General features: G+C 40.6%; 1 long non-coding RNA gene across 1 annotated transcript; it reads right to left on the bottom strand.

Moving 5' to 3' along the window:
* On the bottom strand, positions 1–24,899 carry LOC131912757 (uncharacterized). Its single transcript, XR_009379708.1, has 6 exons — positions 24,369–24,899; positions 22,403–22,578; positions 21,459–21,506; positions 2,543–2,634; positions 1,018–1,075; positions 1–202 (listed from the first exon to the last, which is right to left on the bottom strand). It is a non-coding gene; the product is annotated as an uncharacterized LOC131912757 (long non-coding RNA).
* Positions 24,900–25,497: the final 598 nt, after the last annotated feature.

Genomic DNA, 25,497 nt, shown 5'->3' with positions numbered 1-25,497 from the left:
TTAATTTTATTATTGAAACCCAAATTTTGAGTGGCGGTAGACAGATTGCATTCATTTTTCATCCATAAAACAACCATCTTGAACATTTCAAGGAAAAGAATGTCTTCATACACTGGTGTTGTAACCAATAAACCCTTTATGCATGGCAAGTTGGCAGAAACTATTAATAACATGTCTGTCAAATGCACTGCCTTCTTCTTTTCTGTAACATAAAAAGAGAATCATTAATTATCATTTCAGGCACATAACAAAAGACACTATGATTGTCCTGGGTTTTTTACAGCCTGCATTCACCTAGTGGCCACTCTTATGTTGGATTTGAAAGTGATGGGTCCTTATCCATCGAAACAAAAAGCTGTGGAGTTTGCTAGCACATTGCCTGTCTCTGCCTGGGCAACAAATGTGGTATTTTAGGTTGACTCTGAAAGAAGATTATGAATATGGATAGAATGCAAATACTTCATCTATCTTAATCAGAATACAGGAATTCAAGCTGTTGAGAGGAGGAAAAAGACCTTAGAATTCCCATACAAGGAAAGAAATTTTATAGCGCTTATCGCATTTAGAAGACAGAGATTAGCAGAGAATGAAGTGACTCTGCTCACAAGCAAGCAAGCAACAGACTTAGCAACAAGTGCAGAATAATTAGTCTGATGACAAATAAATACAATGAACTTTCAGAGTTGGAGATCACTGTTTAGCACAACTGAAAGTGTTATCGTTCTTAGGAATTCTCTTTGTCCTTGGCTTATTCCCTGTAAGGCTGGTTTCTTCTACTGACTGCTTTAAATGCCATTCCCCTAAAAAGGGTGTTCCCCCACACATTTCCTACAGTGGAGGAGACAGGGCCCTAGTATAGATTTTACTAACCAAACATAAAGAAAACAAAGGGGTTGAAATGACTCCTGTAGGTTCCTTCAGAATTTTCAAGGGGGTTTTAGCCATAACTGAGTGTAGACAGCTGCCTGTGTTATTATTTATCTGCAAGTCAACAAGGTTTTGGTAGAGAGGGCTCACCTATTCTGGGCTCATTTTCAATGAATGCACTTGCATTTGCTTCTGTTGTTAGAGGACCCTGAAATACAAGAGGTTTCTTTGTTATTTAAAGAAATCATCCAATTTAGTATATTCCTTAATGTGGATATTCAGAATTACAAGTCTGTGGTGCTCTAGCTTTTGTCTGGTTGGTTGCTTGGTTTCAGATTTATGAGACAAGGTCTTGCAATGTAGCATTGGCTAGCCAGGTACTCACTATGCACACTAGGCTATATTTGGACCCATAGAAATCCTCCTGCCTCAGCCTCTGGAGTGCTAGAACTTACTGTAGATTTTTAAAATATCTACTTATAATTATTTTATATTCAAGTATTTATCTGTGCTGAGTGGGAATTTGAGAAGACCTTGCAGAACATAAAAGGCTAATAATCTCTAGATCAAAGATGGTAACAACAGGTACAATTTTAAACCAATAGGTTCATATAGTTACATGTCTATATCCAAGTCTTAATTCACTTGTTATTACCCACTTGACTTTAAGCAAGTTATTTCCACTTTCTGTACCTTGGTACCCTCATCTGCAAATGAGGGTAAATACAAGAAGTTGTATGGTCTGCAGAATTAAATGATGAGAAGAATATGAAGTAACCAGAGCAATCCTTGGACATAGGAAGTGCTATCAAAAGTACAGTATAGGTGTTGACCATGATTATTAATTTGTCTATTTTCATGTGATCTCATATCAAAAATAGAAAAGATATAAAGTGAGTTTAAAATTATAAGGCTCAAGGACACGAGTATACTCACTCTTGACTGCTGCTAGATTAGGTGTGGGACATTTTTACTGACGGTTGTACCCAATGAGAACAGAGACCCTCGTTATGAATGGGTCAATATGACCAGTGACTCACTAGTGGATTAGGATAACAGAAAGCAGTCACCCTGGGAACATGTGAGTTGTCATTTCCTCTCCAACAAATCACTACAGACATCCAGAGAGCACCAAGCATATTATGATATTGCGATAATGCCTGGTTCTGGGGTAAAAAGAGACCGTTCTTTCTTACCGATCTGTCATGTGTGTCCATGAACATTCCTCATATAGACGTATGTATATGATCTCCCCATAATCTTTTAAAAACCTCTATTGAACGGGACTTTTTATTACCACTGGTTAAAAATGTCATATCGTAAGAATCTGGCAAACATTCAGAACCATTTAATCTTTCACCAAGGCTTAATCAGAGGAGGTTTATATCTCTTTTGTGCATTGTCAAGTGCCCACCACAATTTGTCTCCCCCACACTGGACTGACAGATTGAGCGAATAAGCAGGGAGCCAGAACATTGGAGTCTAATTGCGGTGTCAGCGCTGCTAACTGTATTTATGAGAACAGAGTTCACACTATGACATTAATAATTTCATCAGATTACACATGTTTGCTTGACAAACAAGTAAGCTATTCTCTTTAAATTATCTGTGACTGGGGCTGTTTGCAGCTGGAGAGCAGCCATGAATTCCAGTTTAGAAAGAAAAATAAACTCACCGAAACGCTAAGCAACTTATGCTGTTGTATTGAGGGGGGAAATTAAGCCTTGAAATATTTGCATCGAGCTCGACTTTATAAATCCTGGTTTTCTGTCAATAAGAAAGAAAAATTGGTTAGGAGCTCACAATAAAAAGGAAGGGTCAGGAAGTGCAGTAATTGTGTCTTGCTGCAACTGTAGTTCAGAAATAGCTTCAGGCGGAGACATGAAGTCTTTTAGTTTGCCTTGACTTTCTAAGCCACTAGATGCTCACCTGCAGTGGCTTCTGTGATTTGTGGCAGCTTACCAAAGGCACAGGATAATAAAGACAGTTTGTTACCCTCTAATTTTGGAGGGGCATAACACATGAAGCTTGTACAGCAATCTCTTTCCTGCATATTTCACTCCATAAGGGAAACAATAAGAGAGAACATGACATGTATTAGAGAAGTAAATTACAATGTTATACTCTTTGGTCCAATAAACTATCGTGAGCTGTCATGTGCCTGACTACTGAAGTGTTGTTTTATGCTACAGCTTAATCAGCTGGGTCTAGGCTGTGCTTTCTTATGCTGGTGCCTTAGGCAGCATAAATGCTATGATTCACACCCATGATCACGGAGGCCTAGACAGTGAGGGCCATACAACCTGCCAGGTAAGTTATTGGCCTGGGTGATGGATCTCCTTGCAGTTAATTTAGAAGAGGGAACAGAACTTGAACCCAATTGTTAAAATGATCACAAAACATCCAGCCACCTGTTTGTCTTATTTAATAGGAACATCTTGCTGGTGTTGGTTCCAACAAAGGCAATGTTTCATCATTTGAGCCTAGAATCTGTGCCCTTGTGAGAACCCCACAGGCAGGAAGTGCCTGCATTTATGAAACTACGTGAGGCCGCATGATATGAGCCTGAATGCAAAAAGTTACAGAGAGATATATGGATTCTATCACCAGCAACCCCCGAACATAGGCCCACCTGCTATAAATACTAACAAAATTGGTGTCAGAAGAAACCATTTGGCCTTCCTTTTTATATAATTCAGATAGTAGTTTTCTATTTGTTTTCAGTATTCTGTGGCAGTATGTATTGTTATTATAATGAAACAAAGAGAACAAAGATTTTATGCTCATATAATCTCCACTTATGAATATATGGAGTATCACCCTGCTTTATTGACAAAACTAATAGATCTGATTAGAAAGATGGAATAATTTATCCCTGGAATGGAAGAGGATTGGACAGCTTACTGCCATAATTTTACACAGAATAAAGAGTAAAAATATTCATGAACCTAAGAGGCTAAAGTAGGTTTCCTCACTAGAACGACTGTTATAAAAAGAGAAGCAAGTGTAAGAAGGATATGGAAATGGCGGAACCCTTGTACTGCACCCATGGGAACCTAATATTGTGCAGCCACTGTGGAGAAGAGTGTGATAGCATGCACAAGATTGAATATAGGATTGCCCAAAAGAATTTAAAAGAAACATAAAGAGAACTTTGCATGTTCTGAATAGCTAAAAGGTGGAAGCTACCCAAATATCCACCTATATCCTACTGAATCTAGAAAATGTGCTATATATACACACAACAGAATGTCTTTCAACCTTCATAATGAACCAAAATCCTGACACATGCTGCAACAAAGATGAACTTTGAAGATATTAGTCTAAAGGAAATAAACCAGACTAATACTATATGATTTTTGCTTACCTGGAATTTTACAGACCAAAACACTTCACTTTGTGGACAGGGAAAAGGCAGAGTGATTCGCAGGGTTGAGGAACAAGAGGGAATGGAAATGACCTGTTTAAGGAGTTCAGAGTCTGGCATGATGATTCTGGCCTAAAAATGGATACTGATGATTGTGGTGGTATTGTGTTCCCCGAAATATTGTGCACTCTAATAAACCCCAGAATAAAAATATCTGGGGTCAGAGAACAGAACAGCCACAATATTAAACATAGAGGTTAGGCAGTGTTAGCACACGCCTTTAACCCTAGCATTCCAGAGGCAGAGATTTGCCTGGATCTCTGTGAGTTCAAAGCCATACTGGGAACAGTCAGGCATGGTGACACACACCTTTAATCCCAGGAAGTGATGGCAGAAAGCAAAAAGGTATATAAGGCTTGAAGACCAGGAACTAGAGCTGGTTAAGCTTTTATGCATTTGAGTAGCAGTTCAGCTGAGATTCATTCAGATGAGGACACAGAAGCTTGAGGAAACAGGATCAGCTGAGGAATTGGCAAGGTGAGGTGGCTGTGGCTTGTTCTGCTTCTCTGATCTTCCAGCATTCACCCCAATACCTGGCTTCAGGTTTGTTTTTATTAATAAGAACTTTTAAGATTCATGCTACAGGGAAAAGGCAGAGTGATTCGCAGGGTTGAGGAACAAGAGGGAGTGGAAATGACCTGTTTAAGGAGTTCAGAGTCTGGCATGATGACGCTGGCCTAGAAGACAACAGAACAAATGTGCTTGTCACTGAACCACATAGTTAAAATTGACCAAAGTGGTCAACTTCATATTACTAAGTTTTATACCAATATACCAATAAAAAAGATAAAGCATGTACCTTGAAGAAAAAGAGGATTCCCATGCCCCCCCGACACCCCAAAGAAGCCATTTGAGTCCTAAAACTAATCATTTAACTCTCTGAAAAAAGAAATATCATAAAGAGGCAAATCTTGGGGACTGAGCAGATGGCTCAGTTGGTAAAATGTTTGCTGTGCCAGCATGAGGACCCAGGTTTGCACTCCAGCCATCCACATAAAAAGCCAAGCCATGTGTCTTGCATCTGTAATCTCAGCACAGGGCAGGTGGAGACAGAAGGATCCCTAGGGCTTTCTGGCCAGTCAGACTAGCTGAATGGTTGAGCTCCAGCTTGAGTAAGAGACCTAATTTGAAGCATTAGGAGGACTATTAAGGAAGACAGCTGGCACCTGTGGCTTCCATGTGCACACATATGCATGCATACTAACCTACGCATGTGCACACACATACACAGAGTCAAAGCTCAAAGATGTTGGTCTCCAATTAAATAATACTGTGTTCCTCCACCCTGGATCCAAAACGTTTCCTGGCACCAAAGACAATGGGCAGCATCATCATTAGCAAACAGTGTTAACTTCAGGGTCAGAAGTCACCACCGTTACAACATTTAGCCTTCTAGGACACACTGAATGTCATTATTATAGAAATGCAAGTACAACAGTCCTTCATGTTACAAAACTTATTCTGTTCACTTTGATGTACAACAACATTTTAATCCTTAAAAAAGAGCAGATCATTTATGAGACAGGTTTCTGAACGTTTGTCTGAGAGCTGCCCCAGCAACTGGTGGGTATTCATTTCTATGACGTTTCTATGCTGCCACTGTCACCAGCCTCCAGGTCTATGCCTATGTGTGCCAAACGTTCAAAGGAAGGTTTTCTGCTACGGCCTGTTGTAACAAGAAGTTCCATTTTAGCAACTGTTCATACTCATCTTTAAAAATTATTACTACATTTTGTGTGTGTGTGTGTGTGTGTGTGTGTGTGTGTATACCTGCATGTCCATGCCATAGAGTGCATGTGGAGGTCAGAGGACAACTTGCAGGAGTTAGTTCTCTCCAACCACGTGGGTTCCATGAATCTAACTCTGGTTGCCAGGCTTGGCAGCGAGCACCTTTACCCACTGAACCTTCTCTTCAAACCCACATTTTGTTTAGAAAGTATGATACACTCCTGTTAGGGCACCATTTTCCTTGGGTTCATTTAGGCTGGAGATATGGCTGTCAGTAGAGGGTCTGAGCACCTGAGTTCATCCCTAGCATTCACTTAAAAAGCTGGCATGTACCTGTAACCACAGCGTTGAGAAGAAAACTACAGAAAGATCTCTGGGGCTTACAGACCGACTAATCTAGCCAACTAGTGAGTTCTGGGTTGTCTCAAAATTGAAGTAAGGAGGGATTAAAGACTCATTACTACTTCTGTCTTGCACACACATGTGCACATATATGTGTATATACAGGTGATCATGTAAACATGCATACATACAAACTCAACTAAAAAGCACCATATCATGTATTCACAGGGAGATGGGGGCTGAACACCTATTATTCTGTGTCTTTTGAATCCTTTCTTCCTACCATCGAGTTTTTCACCCTGTTCCAAGACAGACAGACTGGTGAGTACAAAGAATTATGGGTTATGGACTCATCAGAACAGACAGAGCTACCAAAACAGCGACCTTTGTTCCAAAGACAGTCAAGAGTAAAGATATTTCTGTGTGAATTTCAAGGACTCTAGGAGCCTGGAAAGAGTAGGATGGGGTGAGAATTATTCTCAGCAACCCAGACAAGGCTGCCTCTTCAAGCATTAAGCACTTAAGGGAAGAGGTGGATCTGCTTCACTAGAAAGCTAACTCAGACTTCCGTGAGGTCAGTGAATTTGCAATTCACATGGCATTTCCCAAAATGTATCCCAAAGAACGCTGATTCTAAATGGGTGGGGAAGGCTTCCAGGACTCTGCAGTTTGTGTCCTATGTCTTTCATGTATTGTGCTATCAAAGGCCCTGTTACATACGTCCTGCAGTCATGAAGATGGATGAGTTCCATTTAATACATGATCTTGTCCAAAATGCTTGCACAACCTTCCCATTGTAGTGTACATTACAAGTAACAGACAGGCAGTTTAAAATGTAGAAGAAACTAGTGTAAGATTTACTGGTGTGCTCAGGCGTTCTAGAGCCAAGCCCCCAAGGACGCCCAAAGCAAACTATGTATTCTAACTGCAGTGTAACAGGGACGTGAATGAGCAAGTGTTACATCTACAACCACCCATTCAGGAGGCTGGAGCACTAGGATTATTTAAGCACCCAGTTTGAAGGCAGCCTGGGCAGCATAGTAAATGTGATGGCTAATCCTGGGATGTTTCAAGCCTAGGTGAGATGTGCTGATACAGTCAGTTTCTGGGAACCCACCCTGAGCCTCCAGGAAGATGAGAACTGTACCCTGGAGACTGTGCCCCTCAGCTCTCCTCCCTGCTAGCCACATGTACTGTGGACACGAGGAAGTTCAACCCAAAGACACTAGCATTAAGCAGTCCTAACAAGGGATTGATTTCACCAGTGCAGATGGGTAAATTGCTCTTCCTCTAAAAGCAAATGAACTCATTGGGGCCCCTAGGGTATTGTTCATTTACTAATTCATTTACAAATTGTTTGCTTCTTGGCCTCTAATTAGTGGCATTCTCCTTGGTGACCATGTGTGTGGGAACAGCGTTCATCTCAAGTCTTTTTCTCATTACTTGGTGGCCATTTATCTCGCTCCTCAGGAGGGAGGCAGCACATGGGAACAGTGGCTATACATCATATGTCAGAACCAGAAAGGCATCCATCAAGCCGACGAGTAAAGTTGAATGGAACAATGACAGGGGACTGACAGGTTTGCTTTCCAATTCAATTCTTGATACTTTAAGAATAGGTCCTGTTCACCATTGTCATTGAGATAGCAGAGATGAAGTAATTTAGAAAAGGTGGAGAGCTGATACTACCTATGCACACAGATGCACATCCACTTTCTATTTTCCTAAGAGAGGGTTCCTGCTCTCAGAGCCAGCTGCAATGTGTGTTGGGCTCAGAGTGAATGGTGTAGAATCTCTTACTCTAAGATCACTTAGAAAATAGTTTAAAGGTCTTTGAGTAGAAAACTTTCCTTTATCCTTTTCTCACGGCCTCTTTCATGACACGCCATGGTTTCTATTGCTACAGAAAAACTATAAATAATTACCAGAATCTGACTTCTCAATTTTATTTTGCACTATGCCAATTTTAAATGCAAGTAGGAATTTAGGTTGTGTGGACTTTACAGAAATTACTGAACTCGTGGTCTGTAGATTGTCTATGCATTTCGTCCTCGCCAGAATAATAAAAGTACCACACAAAACAAACGCAACTGCTTTTTCTTCATGTCTTGTTTCACACATATTCTTGTCATTGTTACCCTGAGGAGCGAGGACCCTGAAGGACACAGAGCCTGTGGTGTCTTACAACTGAGTCTTCCTCTATGTTTTCATCATGAACCCTCCTTTGGACATGGATGTAGCATACTTACCTCAACTCACTGAGTTCCCACACATAAAAACACCAAGCAGACTTGCACATCCTAAGGTATCCCAAATGACTTGTCTGAATGGGGAGGTGAGGACTAGTACACACATTTCATTCAGTTCCACTGCCAAACACAAGCTCGAACAGGCAACCATTACAGATTTCAGGCTGGTGAACACAGAGAGTGAACCCTGGTGCTAAGCCCTGCTGAAGTGAAGCACAGAGACCCGACACCTGTGAAGGTGACCTAGCCAACACTCTGTCGAATACCTAATGGGCACCCAAGTGAGGGTTTGTCCATCTCACAAGGAATGCTACCAACACTGGCCTTTCCTTTGTCTTCCACATATACTTCAAGTATAATATTTAGAAGCTGAACTACCCTTGGACTGTAGATATGGTTCAGCAATTAAAAGTCCTAATTGCTCTTGTAAGTGATCTGCATTTAGCTCTCAGCACCTACATGGTACCTCACAACCATTTTTAACTCCAGTTCCTGGAGTTTCAATACCTTATTTTGGCTTCTACAAGCACCAGGCACTCATGTGGTACAACACTTATATGTAGGCACTCTCTCATACACACATAAAATAAAAATAAATATATAATAAAGCTGAACTATGTACCAAGAGTATACAGGACTCAGCTGAAGGTAGCTTCGGGACTCAGTTTGAACACTAACCTTAAAAACCCCAAGTCATGTGTCCTTTTAACTCAACCCACAAAACTATTGATCTTTTAATGTCCTCTTTTAATGCCTATGCTGTTGTTACCCAACCCCTTGCCATGGTGGAATGAGTTAGAGATCATTTCACAAATACACATAATGCCACCAAACATGCTCATAATTCTGAGCCCCCTACTGTCTGCCTTTCAGAGCCTGGGGACCTTTTCATCTCCTCTTGGTGATTGCATCTCTCTCAATCTGCTCAGGGTAGACTATCTTCCTTTCATAGGAAATCGTCTAGGATCACTTTGGAAAACATGGCTAAGTGACTTGTCAGAAAAGCTGCTTCTAGAACATTCCTTCTACCTCCCTATCTCCTGTGGGCTGTTGCACAGACTTTCTGCCCTCTCCAGACGTACATTTTACAACTGACGTGGAACACGCAACATTTCAACAGACCATTCTCGCAAGTTTATTATAATCAACCCCATGCCTGCCTCTGGTCCCTGTAGAAATCATATTATCAGATTCCTAACTAGACACATTATGATGTTAGAAACCATAAAAGAGTGTAGGGTGCAGGGGCAGGGAAGACCCTGTTCACAGGGCCTGAAGAACTGGTTCAAGGAACAAAGCCCTATTTCCATCTCTTGTGTCAAGCAAATAGATTAGGAACAACTGGTACAGGGCTGACCTGACGCCCTGTCTCTCAGTGCCAGGCAGGCTCTCTAGTGAATGGCTCACACCAGTCACTTCTTGTGTGCAAACAGGAGGAAGTCATTCAGGCGGCAGCCACTCTGAATGGCATGCGAGGCTTTAGTGAAATACACTCAGGACAGCTTTCTTAATCCTTTCAAGTCTGACCAGCAGAGGGAATTCCAGGGTGGCATATGAAAAGGGTGCATCCAAGTCTCTCAATAAACGCAATGAAGTCCAGGGACGAAACTTCACATAACTTTGTCACAGACTTAGCGGATGCTCATTCAACACACATGGCTTGTGGGAGGAGTGAGTGAATGATAGTGATAAACACACTGGTCTTGCCTGCTGATTAAAGCACTACGTATGATGCCTCTTTGGAAACCAAAGGAGTTATCCTACTAATGAACTAAATTAGACTGAACTAACATTCGTGTTAATAATTACTACCTGCAGAGCTAGCTGTGTTCAAGGTGTTACTGGTAATGTGAATGCTGAATATATAATATTTCTCAGGTGCATAGTCTCCAGTTTAAAACAGACTTGACAGAAATGTGCAAGCACCCTCCCTGGTCCACTTTTGAAGGCTACAAGGACTGTCTCTGAAGTTGTGATGGTCAGTTAGGTCCTAGGTGGATAAGGAAAATGCTTTAAAAGCAAATTTCTGGACTGGAGAGGTGGTTCCATGGGTGAGGCCCTTGTAGTGTCAGCTTGAAGCCTAGGGTTCAGACGCTTGGCACCCACATGATGTATGTCTGTCATCTCAGGGCTGGACAAAGAGAGACAAGTGTGTCTCAGGGGCTTGTTTTCCAGCTACACTAACTCAAATAGTGAACTCTAGGTTCAGTGAGATACCATGTCTCAAAAACGAAGATAGAGAACAATAGTGGAAGACAGACCACATCACTTCAGCCTCCACCCACTCCCAAGCACACATATGCATATAACACACATGCACACACACACATACATTCAAGTATGCAGAAAATTCTGTGTTAGAACCAAAAGTGTTAACTTGAAAAATGCACACAAACTCTCTAATACTATACATGAAATACATATGGTACTCATTTTCCCTTAAAATGAGCCGTGATAAACAGAAAAACAATTTTATATTCTCAAGGCTAGAAATGAAAAGATACGCATTGGTGGTAGTATTGATTTTTAAAAAAAAAAAAAAACTACTAAAAGGCTGTTAGTAGGCATAGGTTATAGTTACAGTGAACAGTGAGAACTACTTTTGTTCCCCTGGGGAGGGAGCAGTTCTGCAGGATCCTTTTGTCATTGTCAAGGTGTAGAAAAAAAAAAAAATGAGAAGTACTTGATGTAAATCATCGTTAGTACCCATGAACTGTTTCGTCTCCATTACTGAGTTGTCTTTTTGTTCAAAGTAGGAGCCATTTTATGACTCCTTCACACAGTGACAACCGCCAACAAAGCTTTTTGACAAAAGGAAAACAGCATTCTGGGTCTAAAATGTGAGTACATCCAAGTTCACACAGGTTTTCACAAGAGAATGAAGGAGGAGCATGCCCTAAGACTTGATCTGCATTAACTCGGAATGCAATCAGAGCTTCATGTGTTAACAGCATGGAAAGTGAAACCTTGTCTCGAAAAACAAATAATAAAAATAAATAAATAAAATAAATCAATAACATCTCTTACTTTCCCTGGCAGTACAATTGATATTGTGTCTAAAACAGTACAAAATCAGTTACTGGCTGTTGCTGTTGCAATGCTACATGACCATTTTGAAAGATTGGAATCCTCCCAAAGTCATGACGGACCTAACACCACTGGTACCCAAGAAGTGTGTCTTCCTTTCAGTTAAGGGCAGAAGGAAGAAGAATGAAGAGTTTTCAATAAGTGAATGATTACAGAGGTTTGCAGTTGCTTCTTAACACCCCATTTGTCTGAAAGCACGCTTCTAATGGTCACTGATAACTCCCCCCCCCCCCCGCCCCGCATATTTCTTTGTATGCAGAAGGAGGTAGGCAAGGAGTTTGCCCCAAGCTGGCAATCTTCCTCAGACTTCACTTGTCGAGTGTGATTATACGTTGCACTCATTTCTCTCATGACCGCTTTTCCTTTTACTCCAAGATGAGTCAAAGAGAAAAGAAAACAAATTTTTCACATGAGTATTTGACTTCAACACTATTTAGTCCAAATTATAGAAAAAAGGGTGTACTGGAAATTATTTTTTTTTTTATTAAACATTTATGAGGTATCAGGATCAGCCACTCTGGATCAAGACAGCATACTTTTCAAATTATTTCTGTAAATGGTAGGGAGTTAGGAAAAAATACTTTTTTAAGTCTCAGTATTTTAAGATGCACTACCTCGTTCCCAAGGGCATGCCAGCTGTTTAATACCTGAGTGTTGTCCATGGTATATGTCTGATCAAACTCAGGATTTGAACAAGTGTGCATCTTTCCACACGCACCCGCAGTCTGCTCACCATTCAAGTTTACAGTGTGATGATGTTTCACATCAATTAAACAGAGAAGAGAGACTGGGTTCATTGAAGAATCTCTTCCCTTGTAATCAGCTCTAAAGAGATCAAGGTTGTGTTGCAGACTTTGCCTTTTTCTCCCTCTTACTCAGGCAGAAGACTGTGCAAATGCAAATTGCTTTATTGGTGAAGGGAATTAAAATTATAAAAAGCCAGGCTTTAAAGAAGTGCAAAATCAGGGCTGTGTGGAAACAGGGACAATATAATTGTGGTATGGATCCCCATATGGGACTAAATTATCTAGATTTTAGTAATGTCAGCAGTTCTGTGCAGTCGCTGGAACGCAGCCAATGTACCATGTTTGCCTCGTTTTTAAGACGGCTCTGATTCGACGCAATCTTAAGTATGCAGAAAGCTAAAATTGTTTTGGGTAGCTGGGTGCCACTTCCCAGATACATGTCCTTGCATGTCAGGAATTTTACATGACTATTAAAGAAGACGTGACATGGAGGGGGCATTATGCTCCTAAGCAAAAGGCTGATTATTACCACTTCTACTTTGCCTATAAAATCTTCCCAGTAAGAGAAGGAAAAAAGAATACTCTCTTCTCTGAATCCATACCAAGGTTGTCTTCTTTTACAGCACACCATTCGGTAATACTGTTTTGTAACAACTCAATAAACCTGATAGTTGTTCTGGGTAATTACCCACAGCCCCCTGCAGGACAAATTAGCATTCATGACCTGAATAATGCTTACTAGAAAGAGTTCAATGGAATTTACTTAATCAGAGTCAATGCTTTCTGTTAGCTAATTTTTTTAACCTAGTCCCCAGTGCCTGCTAATAGCAAATATCTATCAAGCTAGTATTTGATATTTGATAAAGGGAGGAGGAGTCATCTTTAAGTTTGTGATGTATTTGGGGAAGGAGTCTTAGAAAATATGTGGTTTTTATTTAATATCTAATATGAGAAAAATGTCATTTTCCTTTAAAATTTCTACTTGGATTTTTTCCCTCTTTTTAATGCTTAATTTTTTAGAAAGACAAAAGATAGATTATTTCATTTTCTATTTATCCCTCAGTATTTTCTCCATTCATCAAGAATGCCAGAATAATGGTCATAATTTTAGAATAGATGTTTTATAATCAATCTGTAATCTTGGGCATCAACAATTAGAACATTTCTAACAGAGAATAGATGTTGTCTTTGAAGGTTTGGTTTTTGTTTTATTTATTTTTGATGATTTTTTGATGTGAATCAAAATACCATAGGATGAATTATTAGGATTTCAGACAACATAATGAGGCAGAAGTTATATCTACTGAGAGTCAACCACATGCAAAACATTCTTCCAGGTAAACAATTGATTTCATTATTTATTAAAATGGCTTAATGAAGGAGGGACCACAATCCCCACATTTACAAAGGAAGAAGCAGGGTTCAAAATGTAAGATATCTTATATAGGTGAGATATAATCAAATGTAAGACATGTACTCAGGTACTCAGTACAGAGCTCAGAGGCACAATGCCCAAGGCACCTAAACCCAAAGCTTATGCTGTAAATGTACGTGTGTGTGTGTGTGTGTGTGTGTGTGTGTGTGTGTGTGTGTGTGTGATAGTTGTACATTTTTAGGAAAACAAATCATAAGCTGGTTCTCTGTCTGAATCTCTGCCTAGGACAAGCTTTCTTATCCTGGGCAAGATTCTTCTAAACTACATTCCTTGCCTTTGAAGGATGATCCTGTATACACCAACCATAGAACGGAAGGTCATAATAAAGTTTATTTGAGTCCAACTGTCCATCTTCCTGTCATCTTTTATACATTTATACAGTCCAGCAGAGCAGCTGGCAGGTGTGACAGGATTCCATAATAAAATGTAGTCTAGTCAGACCAAACTCAAGGACCAAGATAGAAGCTCTAACCCCAAGCAACCAAACAGCATCTGAAGAGCCCTCCTGTGTTCTTGTGTGAGTCAAGGAGCAGAGATGCAACAGCTTCAGAGGGTTGGGAGACTGATTCAAAATCTTGGGTTTTACAGCTTCATTACAGTTTTTGTTTAGGTTTTGTGGCTGTTTGGGCTTCTTTTCTGTTTATTTAGAGAGTGTGTTTCTTGGGGGTACCCTGAGGGTGGGGGACATTATGTGGGTGGTTAGAACCCCAGAGAGAAAGGCCCTGACTTCTCCACTGATATATATATATATATATATATATATATATATATATATATATATATATATATATATATATATAATCAGTTCAGAACCACCGAAAGAAAGGCTTTGCCAATGCCAGCTCCTGGGCCGTGCAGAGCTTAAGGAAATTTGGTGCTTTGAATTAAATTTCTCGGGGTGCAAAATGGTTATCCTATTTCTAAATCTAAATAAATAAAAAATATTTTTTCAACTTTAGGGGTTTCAGAAAAACTGCAACACGTTTTTGCACAGATTTTCCTTTCAAACATTAGAATACTGCAAGGAAAATTCAATCCATATGTTTCAGATTTACTTACGGTTGTATCAAAATCTTCTGTTGCAATTGACATTTGATGTTCATGAAGTTTGCTGAATGCTTTTGATTTGCCTTTAACTCAAGAACAGAAAGTTGATTTGTCAAGCTTTAAGTTCCCCAACCCCAAAGCATTAAATTTGGGTGGAAGACAACAAACTTAAAATTCTGCATCAGGCATTAAATTTAATAAAACATTTGTCTTGTTATCTCTATAATGCTGCTTACATGCATATGCCTATGCCTGGCAATCGGGATACATAAACATATTTTGTATAGTGACGTGGTGGAGAGAAAGTAGGAGAGTAAAAAGACACTAAGCATGTTACTTCTTGACTTAAAATCTAATACAAAAATATGTATAAAAATATGTACTGACAATCATCATCTACTATCCCCATCTATCAACAATCATTATCCTCTAGCTGATATTTGCCAGGTCTTCATCGCCTTAAATATTGTGGTCATATAATAGACTTTGTACTTGTGGCCTCTGCCACAACTTCCTCTCATTCATGCTTTAAAATATTCTGAGCTTGCCGGGCGGTGGTGGCGCACGCCTTTAATCCCAGCACTCGGGAGGCAGAGCCAGGCGAATCTCTTTGAGTTCAAGGCCAGCCTGGTCTACAAAGTGAGTTCCAGGAAAGGTGCAAAGCTACACAGATAAACCCTGTCTCGAAAAACCAAAAAAAAAAATAATAATAATAATAATAAAATATTCTGAGCTGGCCAGTGATGGCAAATGCTTTTAATCTCAGCACTCGGGAAACAGAAACAGGCAGAGCTATGTGAGTCTGAGGCCAGCCTAGTCTACATACTGAGTTCCAGGATAGCCAGAGGTGCATAGCGAGACCCTGTCTCAAAAAATACAAACAAACAAAACAGATGACCTTAAACTACCATGCCCAAGTGCCAGGAATACAGGAGTGCATCACAATGCTCATTTTTATATGATGCTGGAAAGCAGACCCAGGGCCTTATGCCTACCTGACAAGCACTCTACCAATGAAACTGCATCTAGGACCTGTTTAAGGTGCTCATTACCACCAAACTACTACTAGTGGCAATGCCAGTAATCTCTTTGTGGTACTGAGGATTACATCAGAGTCTGAGGCATGCTGGGCAAGGGCTTTACCACAGAATCACACGCCCAGTTCATCTCTTAGGTTATGGCTACCCTTACCCAGGGAACTTGAGGAACTTGCCTCTCCTTTCCTAAAAACCTCACAGCAGCCTACTGTCTGCAAAAATACTTTTACCATCTTGTCCAGTCTTTCTTTCAGATGCTTTGTGTAACACAGTTGGTCAAGGTAGCAGGACTTAAGGATTTAATCCCATCCCATGATTCTTTTTCCTCTACCACTTCCCAGAATACCTAAAGCCTTAGTAACTGTGAATTGAACTGCTGTCCATTCTGTATTAGATTCAAGCATCATGACAGTATAAATGAAAAAAAAGTCATAACTAAACCCATTACTTATATGCAACCTGAAAATTTAAATTTAAAAATTCATACATGCCAAAGAGAAAAACTATCACTTTGTTTCATTTCTGTTAACATCATCAGTGATCAAGACATTCATAGATTACTCCCATTAAAGAGGAAATTAATTGAGACAAGGACATTCAAGGAAGGATAGAAAGCTTAGTTCTGCATGACCTTCAGTAGCCAAGCTGCCCAGATGGAAGCTTGCAGTGTAATCAGAGAAGGCAAGGGCCTTGTAAAGAAATGAAGGGGGCAGAGCTGTGACAAAGAATTAGATAAAAGGGCCCCAGGGATGGCTCACCAGTTAAGATCATTTACTGTTCTTACAGAGGTCCCCAGTTTTGTTCCCAGTACCCACATGGCAGCTCACAACCATCTATAACTCTAGTTCCAGGACACTTGGTGTCTTATGACCTCAGAGGGCTTCTGCACTCAGGGTACACAGCCATACACTTAGGTACACATACATACACATAAAAAATAATTTTTTAAAGAAAAGATCAATATAAACATATCAAAACCAAATGTCACTGTCTTTACAATTTAGCCCAGGGATATCTCTCAGTGTTCCTTCTTTGATCCTCAGAGTGTCTGATCACATGTATAGCTTTACATGAATACACACAGTTATACTCTGAACAAAAGAGAAAACTCTCTCTGCCTGGGCCTAATTTCCTACTGGGTTCTGCTCCAAGTTTTACACTATGATAAGTATAGTTTGAGTCAGGACCCATATCCTGAGGGATGGGAAGGGCTGACTACATGCTGCTTCTGGAATATGAAAAAGAGATTCATCTTGGAGCCTTGTTTTACATAAAGCCATGGCACATTGTGGGTTGCACAGTACCACACATCCGTAGTCCTATCTCTTGGGAAGATGAAGCAGGAGGATTACAAATTAGAAACCAGAGTGATCTAGGTAGGGAGACCCTTCCTCAAAAACGAGCATAAACAGCAATCATTTTCTAGACCACAAATATGTCTTCGGTCGTATCTTCTAGGCTTATAGTTTTTTGCTTTGTGATTTACACTTTCTAAAGCCTTCCCTTAAGTGTTTTGAATTTGGGGAAGGTAGGTTACTTCCCTCATTCACACCTTATAGGTAGCATGTGGCTGCCCAGTGTCACACAGACACAAGTTCTGTGAACTTTCTGCTTTGCCACATTGATTTCTATTTATAAGAAAAAAGTATTTGGTCCTGGGGAAATGAACACAGTTCAGGATGGATCCTGCCTGCAGATGCTCACAATTCCCTGATTCTAAACACCTTGTCTGCAGCCTCACAGACTTGCCCATGAACACGCCCAGGTGCTTGACCTATCTATGGTACCTGTACCACCCCAGGCGGATCACAGTGGATTCCATTGATATTGGATGATCCAGTAATTATATGTCCAAATGTACGCATCCAAAGCAGAGGATGAAGAAAAACAAAGGTGTAAGAAGAAGTACTAATTTTAGCTTTATAAACAGTAGACCCCAATGCAGTAATCTCATTATCAGTGATCTTGCATCTGTTTAGTCAACTGTAACAACACCAGCTCTAGAATGCTTATAATTATCTACGGCCATCCAGGAGGTGTGGCACACCTTACATACTTCTTCAGATGATACTTTTTCCTAAGAATTGGGTATTACGATAACCCCACTTCACAGAAAATTCCACAATACTATGACTATCGTGACACAGGTAACCGGTGACTCACTCACTCTTCAGTCATTCTTGCTGGCATTTGGACAAGAACTCAAGATTTTATTGAAGAACTGTCACCAGCCTTAGGTGAATGATGAGTGACCCCAACCTGGCAACAGTGAGTTCAGTCTTGTAAAAAGTAAGTCTTGTGGTGCCCTTGACTTTGTGGTATTGGCTTGTGGCTTTGCTTCTTCCTTCTTTCTTTCTGTTCCCTGATAGACACATACAAACGCTGGCACTGCTGCAGTTGTATGGTCTCAGTGGCAAGGGTATGTTCCTGGGTTGGCAGATTGAAAGACAGGTAAGCTTGGGTTTCATGAGGGCTTCATGGAATGTGCTAGACTGCCAGACTGCCCAGCAAGTCTTTTCTGAGAGAAACTGAAATGTGTAAATCTCAGTCAGGCTGGAAGGAGGTGAGGTCTCTCATGGCTTTTTAATTCCTAAGCAATACAATCGATTTCAGTACCAAATAATGCATAATTACATTTAGATAAAGCCTGGAACTTTCCCGTCCCTCTTTCTTGGAATCACATCTTCTACAGCTACCAGCTGCAAGAAAACAAGAGAAATATAAGCATTGTTCTAAGAGGCCCAGGATGTAGCTAAGAATCAGTAATTCAATCAATAAAGAGAGAAATGGAAGAAAAAGTGAAGAGGTTGTGTATTGAATGCCTTCCTCTTTGGAAGCCCAAAGCTGCTCACTTCCTGCTGCCCTCCGTGCTCACTTCCAGCTGCCCTCCGTGCTCACTTCCAGCTGCCCTCCGTGCTCACTTCCTGCTGCCCTCCGTGCTCACTTCCAGCTGCCCTCCGTGATCACTTCCAGCTGCCCTCCGTGATCACTTCCTGCTGCCCTCCGTGCTCACTTCCTGCTGCCCTCCGTGATCACTTCCTGCTGCCCTCCGTGATCACTTCCTGCTGCCCTCCATCCTAGCTTTCTGCTCCCCTCCCAGGTCACACACTGCTAATTACCTTGCTTCAGGATGTAGGAAATTCATGTCACATTTTTCAGTCGTGGATTTTAAGAATCTTCACAATTAAAATAGAGTGAAATGTTTAAATACATTATAGAGGATAAAATTACATATGGAGTGTACACAGGTCAAATTATGATTTCAGCATTCAAGGGAAAGGTTATATTTGAATTTAAGGACACAAATGAATTGCAGACCTTCTCCCTTTCTTTGTTCTGAGCTTTAAATAAATAATAAGTTTAAAATAAAATACCTTGTATGTACATCTGTATTAAAATAATATAAAACACCCAATAATAGAACATGTTTATACATGGACACTTAAGCAGAGTCTATTTTATGTAGGAGAAAAATGACAAATAACATGCCATTTGATGCTTCATAATTTTTGGTTTTTAACTTTCTGGGTCACTGATTTTTCAAAGAGCTTTCATTCTTTCCACACATTAGTTATGTGATTGAGGAGGGTGTCAGGCCACTGAGACATGGGAAAAGATGATGTGCCAGGATTAAATCCTTCTTTTCTTTTGGCTGAGTGTACAAAACACACAGTATGATTTAGTAGTCCTTCCCCTGTGTGTGGTAACTGCTGTATGCTGTGGGCAGTGTTGAGAGGGTACGGTCATTGATACCCAGATCCAGAGGCACACTTCTTTGAATTCACTGATAGAATACAATCAGCATAAGCAATGGTGGAACAGTATGCGCCAAAAAACCAGGGGAAAGGCGAGAGGCAGCTGCTGGCTGATTTGAATGAAGGAGTTTCTTTAGACAGGCATAGGAAGACATGCTATAGGTCAGTTCAAGAGCACTTCACCTCCAAGTAATCCATGCACCGGCAGGGGACACAAATGGTTTATACAGAGTGTATGAATGACCAATCACACAGCCAGGAGAACTGGAAACCCAGGATTAGCGGAGATTGGCCCCGAGTATGGTGTGTGTGTGTGTGTGTGTGTGTGTGTGTGCTCTTTTCCATCTGAAGATCACACCCAGAGCTTCCCACAGTTCTGTCGAGTGTTCTCCCACTGAACTACTCTTCCAGCCCTGTACATTATACAAAATTCTATGTGGTTTAACCTGTACTTGCGCTTATTTTCTTCGTATTTTGTTATTTAATTAATCAATTACTTAATTTGCAGTGGTGGGGATCGAACCAAGAGATTGACACATGCATTTTCCTATTTTTAGGAAATTACCACTAGCTGACATTTTAAGGAGAAAGGAAACAAAAATTTTACATTGAAAGTTATTTAAACCAGTTAACTAATATGTAATTCTGATAATAATGAAAACTCATCTGACCTCTTAAATTATTAGTATAATGAAGTTAACTCTTGTTTGATTTTTATTTTTCATTCCAATATATTGAATAGTCTAACTTCCTCTTCCTTAACAAGGATCTTATAGCTCAATTCTTGTATTATTATTATTACTTTTTAAATTGTTATTATTTATTATTATTATCACTATTTTGAAACAAAGTTTCATGATCTGAAGGGTCACCTTGAACTCACTGTGTAGCTAAGGATAACCTTGAATTCCTGATTCTCCTACCCCTACCTCCTATATGCTGGGATTACAGGCATAAGCCACCATACTTGATATATGTGGTGCTGCGGATAAAACCCAAGGTCTCAAGAATGGTTGGCAAGCACTCTACCCACTTAAGCACACTCCCATCCCTGGCTCACTTTTAATTACGTATTTGCATGCTGAGATAACTCCACTTCTAAGGGATCTCTGACTCTTCAGATATCAGGCACATACATCGTGCACATATATGCATGCAGGCCAAACACTCACACACATAAATATATCCAAAAGATATTTTTAATTATATCCTCTTATTGATGAACCGTAAGTGACCTCTAATGTAAAGAGAAAGCAAACATCCTACTCATTATGTCTCCTAGGTTGAATGGAGTTTTTGCTTTCATTTTAAGGCAATTACATTAAAGCTATGGTAATACAATCAAGGGTGGTAAGACAACTCCGAGGGTAGAGGGACTTTCTGCCCTGGATGACTCCTTGAGTTAAATCCATGGGTCAATATGTTGTAAGGAAAGAACTAAGTCCCCAATGCTGTCCTCTGACATCTACGTAGTGTATGCACAGTAACACACACACACACACACACACACACACACACACACAGAGAGAGAGAGAGAGAGAGAGAGAGAGAGAGAGAGAGAGAGAGAGAGAGAAACAGTAAATAAAATATAACATTAAGATTTTTTAAAGAGAGAAAATCATGTAGATTTGCAAGTTCATTTTGTCCCCTTGTACCATACATGCAGTGTTACTGCTTTAATATTTGCTTGTTTTATATATAATTCAAAGCAACTTTAGCACATAGGTGTGAGGAATACCTTCTGAGCCTGTGAGAGTTGATGTCCAGCAAGGGTGGTCCAGAAACGCTGTAGATAAAGATAGCAGAGCTCTGGTTGGCTATCCTGCTCGCTTTCTATGATCCACAGTTTTTTTTACTTGGGGATTTTTTTTTACTCCCGTACCTCATCCAGTGATTGACATAACAAATTCATCTCAGTGCTACAGCTTGGTAGCTGGTAAATTACTTATAAATAGGTAGCTAGGAATTAATCTTTTTAAATCAGTAAGAAGACATACTGAATGTCCTTATACATCTTCAAAAAAATTTACCTTAAATGCAGAGAAAAAAATAGTTAATGTTTAACATCACTTTGTGTTTAAATTTTTATAAGCCCCAATTAGGATTTGCTTCTATTGAGGTTTTTCTCTGTTTCAGAGGGGAAATACTGTTTGGAAATAATGCTTACATCTTTTTCTACTTTAAACATAGTTTCTACTTATGTAAATATCTCTACCTTGCCATTACCTATGTCAGTGATACCCAAAGGAAAGTTTATTTCAAATATATAAACTTTCCATATTTGGGAACAGGAAAATTAAATCAGATTTTTGTTGTTGTTGTCTGTTTGTTGTTAAAATTCTAGTGTAAGTTTGCCCAAGGGCTAAGCTAATGCAAACATACTTATCCTGCTACAATATATTTATTTACTCTATTCCCCCTCCTCTGTGTGTGTGTGTGTGTGTGTGTGTGTGTGTGTGTGTGTGTGTGTGTGTGTGTGTATGCATGAGAGCAAATGTGCACATGATGTGTGGTATATAGCTGTGTGTATATGTGGGTAGGTATGCCTGTGGAAGCCAGAGTTTACTGTCAAGTATCTTCCTAAATCACTTTTCCACCTTAGTTTTTGAGACTGGGTCTCTCACTGAGTGTGGAGCTTGCAGATTGGCCCAAAAAACCGGCCCATATTCCCCAGACACCCACCTGTCTCTGTCTCCTCAGTGCTGGGATTTCTGGAACCTGCTACCGCACCTGGCTTTTTAGGTGAGTACAGGGATTCAGACTCAGGTCCCCTTTCCTTCTGGTTCATTTCCACACTTCCTCGGCTTTACTTATTTACTTTTGGAAGAGTTGTTGGTGACACCCTGAGTTCAGCGTCTCTAGCAAGTTCATGGATAGATTTTAGTGAAATTGAAATCAGAAGCCAAAAGTTTTCAATTATACTTCATTGTAATGTTGCAAAACCAAACATACAATCAATATAAACATAGAATGTTTTCATTTAACAGGTTCAAGTCAAGGATTTAGTCTATTCGATGTGATTACAATTACCAATAAAATAGAAGTCTGGCTTTCCCCTTCAGGAGCCCAAAGACAGCAGATCACATTGTGTACCAAACCCTATACTTTCTCAACAGCTTCCTTGTCTCAGAGTGTTTTCAGTTGGTATTGAGATCCAAATGTATGTCCTTTCAAAATCCACACATTGAACCGACCCACCCCCACCATATGGCAACCTTAAGAAGTAAGGTTTTCTGGGAATGTCAAGGTCACTTCCTATAGGGTCTTCATGAAAGGGACCAGTGCCCCGAGAGGGTGATGGGAGATGTGTGTAATGTGAGAACAAAGCAGAGAGATGCCTGCCTGGAAGGAAAAAGAGAATTCTTGCCAAACTGAATCTGCAGGTACCTTGGTCCTGGACTTCTCTGCCTCCTGCCCTATGAGAAATAAATGTCTATTATGTATAAATCACCCACTGCAAGATATTTTTAAAGCTACCTGAAAAAATTAAGAAGATTGGGAAAAAAATCAGAAACGTAACTGGTGCCAATATGAGTCATCTCATAAATGCTGTAGGAGTTAGAAGGTGGGTAACTGAGATTCCTTAGAATAGAGCTGACCCCTGTTCTTAGTGGTAATCTAACACCTAGCATATTGCCTGGTCTATAGTAAGCACTCAATAAACATCTGTTACAGGATTTAAGTGAACAGTGGGTCATTGTTGGCTGATACAGAAGGGAAATCCTGTAGATAAAACGGACTTCCCGCTATCTGGAAGGATGGGCAGGGTTTGTATTGATAGGAGGAAACAGAACAGTGGGTTATAAATGGGAGCACAGCAGAAGCCAAACTCAGGAGAGGAAATAAGAAACGTGCTTCAGGAGGACAAGGAGTAAGTTGTGCAGACTAGAACTGAGGATGCATGGAGCCAAACATTAGATCTAAGTGTTGCTAGGAAGGTGGAAAGAGATTTATGAAGAGTCTTAAAAACTAGGCTGAGGGCTGTGGACTTTATTAGGTAAGTAAATGAGCAGTGGCAAAAAGGCTTGAGGGAAATGCTGTTTTAGGGAGTTAACCTGGAGGTGGTGGGAGGAAAGGGTCTGAGGACAGAGCTACTCACAGGGGAGGCAGCATCTCCTGCTGCACTGTCAGTGCTGAGGTAAGGGCGGGAAAGCCAGGGAGGAGCAGACCCCGGAGAATGGCTGACCAAGACCTCCTAAGCATTCTAATATGAAAGATGGAGTGAGGGACCAGGAGAAGGCAATAGAACTACCAATAATGGGTCACAGCAGGAAGAAAGAACACAGCCCACTTCAGAGGAGTCTTGCAGTGTTCTTCTGAGAAACACTGAGTCATATCCTACCACAAATTGTCCAATAGATACCGAGTACAACTAGGTATTTATCAAATGCTCCTTTTCAGTCCAGGTTATACTAGATCTATAGAAAAGACAGAACTTAGCCCAGCCCGTCTAAACACAAAGATTATTTTGTAATAAAGTCAAGAGCAGACTGTTTCATTCAGTTCTTTGAGTACTGAAGGTGAGAAGCAGAATGGTTCCATGGTTCCCTTTCAAATTAGTGAAAAGCTAAAAAAAAAAAAAAATCAAACCACAGTAACTGTTGAACTGTGTTTGGGGAGGAACTGAGTCAATGGCTTCAATACCTACCCTCAGTACGCTGGTTGAGATGAAAGTCGAGGGCAATCAAGATGGTTTGCCACCAAGCCTGATACCCTAAGTTCCAGCCTCAGGATCCAGTTGGTGGAAGATCCAGTTACTTCGAGTTGTCCTCTGATCGCCCCACCCTCTCATGGTGATCTTCTTTTATATCTAGAGCACATAGCAGTATTGGACTCCTTAAACCGAGTATCTTACTTGCTATATTTTTAAAACAGCGCGCACAGCAGCCTTGGCAGATGGAGGCAAGGGGCACCGTGCAAAGTCACTTACACCGTGCAGGCCACACTCATGTGTTAAGTTGTATCAAAGGGGGAGGGAGGAAGGAAGAGGGGGAAAGCAGGTGGGGGCTAAGAGAGGAAGAAGAAGGAGAAGAAGAGAGACAGAAAGGGGAAGAAAGGAAAAGAGAAGGTGTGCAGCTACCTTGTGGCAGGAGAGAGGAAGGGAGCGGGGAGAGAGGAGGGAGGGAGCAGTTTTTTCTTAAAGGGGACGTTATCAGGACACTGGCCAGGTCTCCAAGGGGTGGGTCAGAATGCTACCATTATTTAACCCATTGTCTTAGTTGGGGTTCTATTGCTGTGAAGAGACATCATGACCACAGCAACTCTTATAAAGGAAAACATTTAATTGGGGCTGGATTACAGTTTGAGAAGTTTAGTCCATTATCATCATGGCAGGAAGCATGGCAGTGTGCAGGCAGACATAGTGCTGGAGAAGAAGCTGAGAATTCTACATCTGGATCACCAGGCAGCAGGAAGTGAATGACACACTAGATCTGCCTCCTAGTGATGCAGTTCCTCCAACAAGCCACATATACTTCAACAAGTCCATACCTCCTAATAGTGTCACTCCCTGTGAGCCTATGGGGACCATTTTCTTTCAAACCACCATACCCTTTAACACCTTTATGAGACAAACATATAAACTCTGTCTTACACTGGAAATTATGTTGCCTGGATGACAGAGCCAGTAACAAGTAGATTTACAGAGAATTCATGTAGTCTGACTAAAGGCTATGGATCCATGTCTGTTGGCTATGAATTGCTCACTGTAAGATATGTTTACAGTCCTCCAAATAGATTCAGAAGTTTGGGGAAAACCAGTAATATGGCATCAGGAC

This window comes from Peromyscus eremicus, chromosome 6, assembly GCF_949786415.1.
Source record: "Peromyscus eremicus chromosome 6, PerEre_H2_v1, whole genome shotgun sequence".
Classification (NCBI taxonomy): domain Eukaryota; kingdom Metazoa; phylum Chordata; class Mammalia; order Rodentia; family Cricetidae; genus Peromyscus; species Peromyscus eremicus.
This window is presented reverse-complemented; position numbering and strand designations above follow the sequence as displayed.